The sequence below is a fragment of the Rutidosis leptorrhynchoides genome, chromosome 3 (assembly GCF_046630445.1).
Source record: "Rutidosis leptorrhynchoides isolate AG116_Rl617_1_P2 chromosome 3, CSIRO_AGI_Rlap_v1, whole genome shotgun sequence".
In the NCBI taxonomy this organism is placed as follows: Eukaryota; Viridiplantae; Streptophyta; class Magnoliopsida; order Asterales; family Asteraceae; genus Rutidosis; species Rutidosis leptorrhynchoides.
Genome location: NC_092335.1, coordinates 221,129,353 through 221,136,956, shown reverse-complemented (window position 1 = coordinate 221,136,956; position 7,604 = coordinate 221,129,353).

Sequence of the window (7,604 nt, the reverse complement as noted above, 5' to 3'; positions counted from 1 at the left end):
AACGATTCGGATAATCAACTATACAAAATCTTGTGGTTCAAAAACAACGTTTACAAACACCTATGATTTCAACAACGTTTTTCGTTGACAGTTTTCTATATGTTTCTCAGGTTCATGAATGGCTTTTTGATACATGCTTTCGCGTACACTCATACTTGCTTGGGGTCAAGCATACATGCATACACTCTGATTACTTGCTTGGAGTCAAGCATACATACATACATACATACATACATACATACATACATACATACATACATACATACATACATACATACATACATACATACATACATACATACGCTATTGATAGCATTCGAGATTTACAACTTATATTATGTCGCAAATTATTTCATTTATACTTTATAACTTTTTTAAACTTAAACTCTTTGTCGAACTGTTTGGTAACTAAACTTTGCAAGTCATGCACGTTTCAAATGAATGCTACATAATTTTGGTCAAACGCGTCTCATTTAGGGACTATGACCACGTAACGGGACCTAAGTTAACCGCGCCGTCAATGATGATTTTGTCGGGTCGCTACAGATGGTATCAGAGCGTTGGTTGTAGGGATTTAGGATGTGTATTAGTGTGTCTGACAGAGTCGTTAGGACGCATTAGTGAATCTAGACTACAACCGGATAGTTAGCCATTGCATTCTGACATACATTTGCTATAGATAGCACTTACATGACTACTTGTGCATTATACTTAAATCATTCTTAGGCAACCTTCTTACTGGTACCAAGCTTTCATCATACGAATCCGTATTCTGCCACTTTCTGGTAACACACATGAATTCAAGATTCATACGCGTACGGATGATGACGACTTCGCTAGTTACGCAAATTCGGGAACTATGTCTCCCAGATAATTATTCGCCACCATCCCAGCTTATTAACCACTACCGATGTTACACCGGTGTTCCTTACTATCCACCACTTCTCGTTACTACCACACTACTCTAGATGAGTTCCGTCATCACTACTTATCACTACGGTTGTGTACTACTCGTTATCATAATTCGTTACTCTTTTCGTACCTAAAGACATTTGTTGTTTGACTTGAACCACATTGACGTGAACAATCATTTATACACTTCCCTCGGGAAACGCTTCTTCAGAGTTGCACTAATTCTTTCAATTCAATACGAGTCATGTTAGAGACGTCGTTACACTTTGTTCATTTTGAAACTTCACGATCACACAAACTTAGTTCTATGGAGTGATGTGGGAATGGAGGTAAGAGTTAGCGTAATATAACGACACTCGATCAATGTAGTTATATTATGGTAAGTCATACCAAAGTTCTAATGACTCGTGATGGTGATTGGACTCAATCAACCTAATCACCACCATGTTCCATGTACATGACTTCATTTTCTTGTTGGACATCCGAAAACTCCGAGACTACTGATAACAACCATACCCGGGACACATCTTCGATTATTGTCGAACCATATTTATGCTTCCGAATGAATGACAAATTCTCTCAACTTCAAACATATGTTACACGTGTATACTATCTCATTTTCGCACGGTTTTATCGGCAAACTAAAAAATGCTTGGTATGCTCACATTGAAAGGACCCGTTCATATACATTATAAACGATTCATAATAGTTGATTACATTGCGAGGTATTTGACCTCTATATGATACATTTTACAAACATTGCATTCGTTTTTAAAAGACAATCTTTCTTTACATCAAAAATTGACAGGCATGCATACCATTTCATAATATCCACTATCCAACTATAAATTGATTTAATAATAATCTTTGATGAACTCAATGACTCGAATGCAACGTTCTTCGAAATATGCTATGAAAGACTCCAAGTAATATCTTTAAAATGAGCAAATGCACAGCGGAAGATTTCTTTTAACACCTGAGAATAAACATGCTTTAAAGTGTCAACCAAAAGGTTGGTGAGTTCATTAGTTTATCATAATCATTTATTTCCATCATTTTAATAGACCACAAGAATTTCATTTCCAGTTCTCATAAATATACGTCCCATGCATAGAGACAAAAATAATCATTCATATGGTGAACACCTGGTAACCGACATTAACTAGATACATATAAGAATATCCCCTATCATTCCGGGATCCTCCTTCGGACATGATATAAATTTCGAAGTACTAAAGCATCCGGTACTTTGGATGGGGTTTGTTAGGCCCAATAGATCTATCTTTAGGATTCGCGTCAATTAGGGTGTCTGTTCCCTAATTCTTAGATTACCAGACTTTAATAAAAAGGGGCATATTCGATTTCGATAATTCAACCATAGAATGTAGTTTCAATTACTTGTGTCTATTTCGTCAAACATTTATAAAAGCGCATGTATTCTCAGTCCCAAAAATATAAAGGGTAAAAAGGCAAATGAAACTCACCATACTGTATTTCGTAGTAAAAATACATATAACGTCATTGAACAAGTGCAAGGTTGGCCTCGGATTCACGAACCTAAATTAATTATATATAATTATGTGTTGGTCAATATTTGTCTAACAAATTAGGTCAAGTCATAGTGTACCACAATCCTAATGCTCGAGACTAATATGCAAAAGTCAACAAAAGTAAATTTGACTCAAAATAATTTCCAAAAATCTATACATGATTAATATATAGTTTAAATATCGCCGTTTTTTATTTTTAAATATTTTTGAAAGATTTATTAGAGTAAATAATATAATTTATTTATTAATAAATAAAATATTATATTAAATTTATATAATATAGTATACTTTTATATATATTAAGTAATAAAATTTATAGGGTTCATTTAATATCATAAAGATAATATGATAGGTATTATTAAAGTAAGTTATTACACGTAGTAAAATATGTTTGTATCACATATTTATTTGATAAAATAATATCTATAATGATAGTAAGTAAAAGTTGTATTATTTTGTAATAATAATTATTATTATAAAAATATCAATAATTATAATTACTAAGATGACATTATGATAAAACGATAATTCTAATTATGATAACTTTAATATTTACAATAATTTTTAATATGATCTTTAAAATAATAATTCTATTTAAAATAATAATAATAATGATATTTTATAGTAACAATGACATTTCTATTAAAATGATAATTTTTGTTAAAATAATAGTTTTAACACTAACGATACTTTTAATAATAATAGTAATGATAAAAATAATAAGAACGATAATTTTATCTAAATCAATATCTTATAATATTTTAATTTCATCATGATACTCTTACTCATTATTTCCTAATCGTTTCGTTTAATACCTTTTAATCGTCTTTTATATCGTGTTCATAATAATGATAATAATAGTAATCAAAATAATTAGGTGTTACAAATATTTGTTTTAATTACACTAATATTAATAATGATAGTTACTATAACATTATTAACGATAATACTAATAATTATCTTAATGATAATATAGTAATAATAATAATAACAATAACAATAACCATTTTTAAATAATGATATATATATTAATAATGATAATAATAATAATAATACTAATAATAATAATAATAATAATAATAATAATAATTGGATAATAATAATACTAATTATAACTTTAACGATAATAACGATAGTAATAATAAAAAAATAAAATTTTTTAATGATAAATCCCTTTTATTGATAAAGATAATAATAATGATAATAATAAGATAAAACTAGAATGACGATAAAAACGACGATAATAATAATCATTTTTAATAAAAATATCGAAAATTCAATTGATTATAACTTCTAATCCGTACATCGAAACCATTCGATATCTAAAGGAAAAGTCCTTAATTTTTTGCTAGCTTTCCAAGGACATGCATATCTTATACCTTATCTCAACCGCAAGTGTAACTAATTCAATATTCAACCTAACCTGTCTAAGGGCAATATCAAAAGTACAAGCATGCATAACCCTAAATACTCGAGCACTAGTCAGGGATACACTATTAGTATGTAAAAGTTAAATTATAAGTACTCACGTATCAATATTGAGATTCAATATTGCAGGAAAGGTACGTAGACGCAACGGAAATGATAAACACTATATTGACCTCACGAGCATACCCATGAATCATACTCAATCACCTCCATAGCTATAACCCATAATTTCCTTAATTCTATCCTACTCGAAAAATAATTTCGAAATCACTCGGACAGCACTCCATCGTAATATTTTATGTATACTAATAATATCTTGAAATAATACGGAGTAAATATATATATATGTAAATCGATTGAGAGAGTTTAGAGAAAAATATTTTCAAGTTTCTATGAAATAATGAAACCTATTGAATTCTATTTATAATAGATTTTTGAATTATTAAAGTGAATTATTAAAGTATGAATTATTAAAGTGAATTATTAAAGTATGAATTATTAAAGTATGAATTATTAAAGTGAATTATTAAAGTATGAATTATTAAAGTGAATTATTAAAGTTAAAGTAAAGTAAAAATAAAGTAAAGGTAAATTTTAAGTATAGTAAAAGTATAAAACTATGTACCTATAATACGCGTATAAATATATATAATATTAATTTAAATCGTTATATATATTTAATAAAATAAAATATAAATATCGTTATCTTTATCATACTAGTTAAGTAATGAGTTGTCAAAAGTGGTTCAAGATATTTATAAAAGTTATATACGTTTTAATAATAAAGTTCTTTTTAAACTGAAAACGTTTTTGTACGTTTGAAACTAAATAGATCAATCGAGTCTTTATGAGATTCAATCTTCCACTATCCTTTGTCTAGTTCTCAATGAAAGACAATTTGTTCTTATTTATAAATCACTTTACCATTTTCCGAATATTGTTAAAATGGAAAGATTTCTCAAATCAACGTGGGCCTTTCAACGGAGACTTGTAATCATAATTTAACATATCTGATAATTCAATCATTTGATCTTATCTTCTAATTCCATTGATAAATATTTTGAAACAGATACAATCATATAAAGTATTTAATCTAATATTTTATTTACGTTTCAAGTTATAATATATATACACATATACATATATAATCATATTCATTTAATGGTTCGTGAATCGTTGGAACTTGGTCGAGGTTGAATGAATGTATGAACATAGTTTAAAATTCTTGCAATTTAACTTAACAAATATTGCTTATCGTGTCGGAAACATATAAAGATTAAAGTTTAAATTTGGTTGGAAATTTCCGGGTTGTCACAGTACCTACCCGTTAACGAAATTTCATCCCGAAATTTGAGTGGAAAGGTCGTGAATGATAATAAGTATGTTTTCATGATGCATACGGGCTGAAAATTAGAGTTTTATCATCAGCGAATAATTTGGATAAACAATCCATTTATATGAAGAGTACGAATGAAGCTAATATAGAAGAGTGAAATGAGTAAGTGTAGATTCATCTTATCATTTGACGTAGATATGATTGATTCCCAGATTTCAAGGGATTTGAAGAAAATCTTCTTAATAAGATTTGACTCTCCGGTAATCAAGGGAATTAGGATCCGCTTTAAATGCGATCATCCATTTTAATTGTTCTGTCGGAGATTTTCTTATAAATTCACCTCCTTCATTTCCTTACAACTCACACCTTCTGTTGATGCATTTTATGCAAGTCCCTAGACATCTACCCAAGTCCATTGCAGGTACAACAGTTTACAGGCCACCATAATTGCTCGTTATTATCCTATCCGTGTTTGTATGTGGTTACAGGAACTGCAGGAATGAGATTTAGATGTTTGACTATGTTAGACTTAGTCAGATGTACGAGTGAAGCCTCACTAGTACAGCTGACAGGCTCATACGCACGGTTGATGCTGAGCTAAGTCACAATTACAACCTAAATGAGAAGACACGAGTGAGTGATCACCCGTACGGCTGATGAAGCCAACTCGTACGTGCGATGAATGAATCGTATGGGTGAGTCAACAGCAGGGGTATATAAAGTCTTATGTTCTTCATTTTAGGTTAAGCCTCTCATTTGTTACACACACTCAGATCTAGTGAGCTCCTCCGATTCTCTCTCAGTCCAAATCACCCAGGTGGTGAATAATAGCTGTAGGTGTTGATCTAATCACACTTGATTTAGTTATGGTTTGACTAAATTAATCAAAAAAAAACTTAACCTATTCACTAGAGGGTTTGATTCACTTATTCCGCCATTGTGTGAGTTAAATCTGTTGATTTTTAAGTTCCTAGTCATGTTTCATCACCTTCTATTCTTTCCCCCTTAACTCATATTTTAAAGTATTCATCAATATGCTCCATCCAGTTCTGATTCTTGATATACTTCTAACTTTCATATCGTTCATTCTTCTTTTTCATCTACCGCCGGAAGAATCTATTTACTTCTACTATACTCTTGGGTTTATAGTGTTTCTAGTTCTCCTGTGTCTTTATATTGCTATATGCATCGATATATATGGTTTATAATTTCTGGTTTGTCGTTAGGCTTTATATGTTCCCTTATATTTCAAAGTCTCTGCTTCTGTCTTCTATAATCATTATCATTCACAGTTAATGCTCTCTTTTATTTGCTGCAATTTATACCCCAATTTCTATTTCGGAGTTTTGTCCTTTCGTTTCTTCTTCTTGCGATTAAGCACCGCTTGTAATGGTCCAGAATTCACAGATATGAATTTCGGAATGAACATTGTTAATGTTCTAGGAAGGAAATTGTGATGGCACGATCTTGACTTGTCAAATTAATAGAATACCTTGGAAAAGGCCGAATCATCAAGAAATATTTTCTTGATATTTTAGAAGTTAAATAGAATACAAGAGTCGTATAACATGGCACATGATGATGTTATGATCTGTGAATCATCACGTTCTATTTAGAAACTCAGCATGAATTACTATAATATAATCACGTTGATCAAGTGTCATTATATTATACTAATTCATGCTTCAGTTTCCAACACTACTTCAAATACATTCATATTTTAAACTCAAAGGTTTACAGAGTATAGGAACTAAACAGTTTCCTTTTTGATGTAATACAGATAGCGCAAAGAGATAAATGATTCCAGATAAGAATAGTTATGGAAATATCTTCAGAAATATGGAGGATATTTATAATGAAAGATATGATGATATCTTAGAATTTCTAATATCAGAGGATGATGAAGAATATTGTCTGTAAGGGTTTAGTGTGAGGAGCAAGGTATTCGTTAATGACTTCAGCAGACACTGAATCATTTGGATTCTTTGAAGGCAGGTTTAGTCTTTGTGATTTGTCCACAGCCTCCTTCATACTTTGCTCAATCCGTTTTCCAGTTCCAAAACTTCTCTATTTCTGAGCGTTGTTAATACACTAATCTTTATCATCAAACTTTTTACTGCTAAGGTCGTTTACAGTTTTTGTTGCTTCATCATCATTTCGAGAACTAGTTCGCGGTTCAGAGTGTTTTTCAGAAACTTCACATTCGAAGTATGTAAGCCTTGGAAATAGACGTTATGTATAACTGTTGGCGTCAACATGCTGTGAGATTTCAAAATACTGATTGCTAATTCCCAATGATTCGTATGGCAATTCTCGTTACAAGAGGCAGATGAGTAAATGATGAGGTTTCGATAAATATAAAGATTCTTCGGAATGCC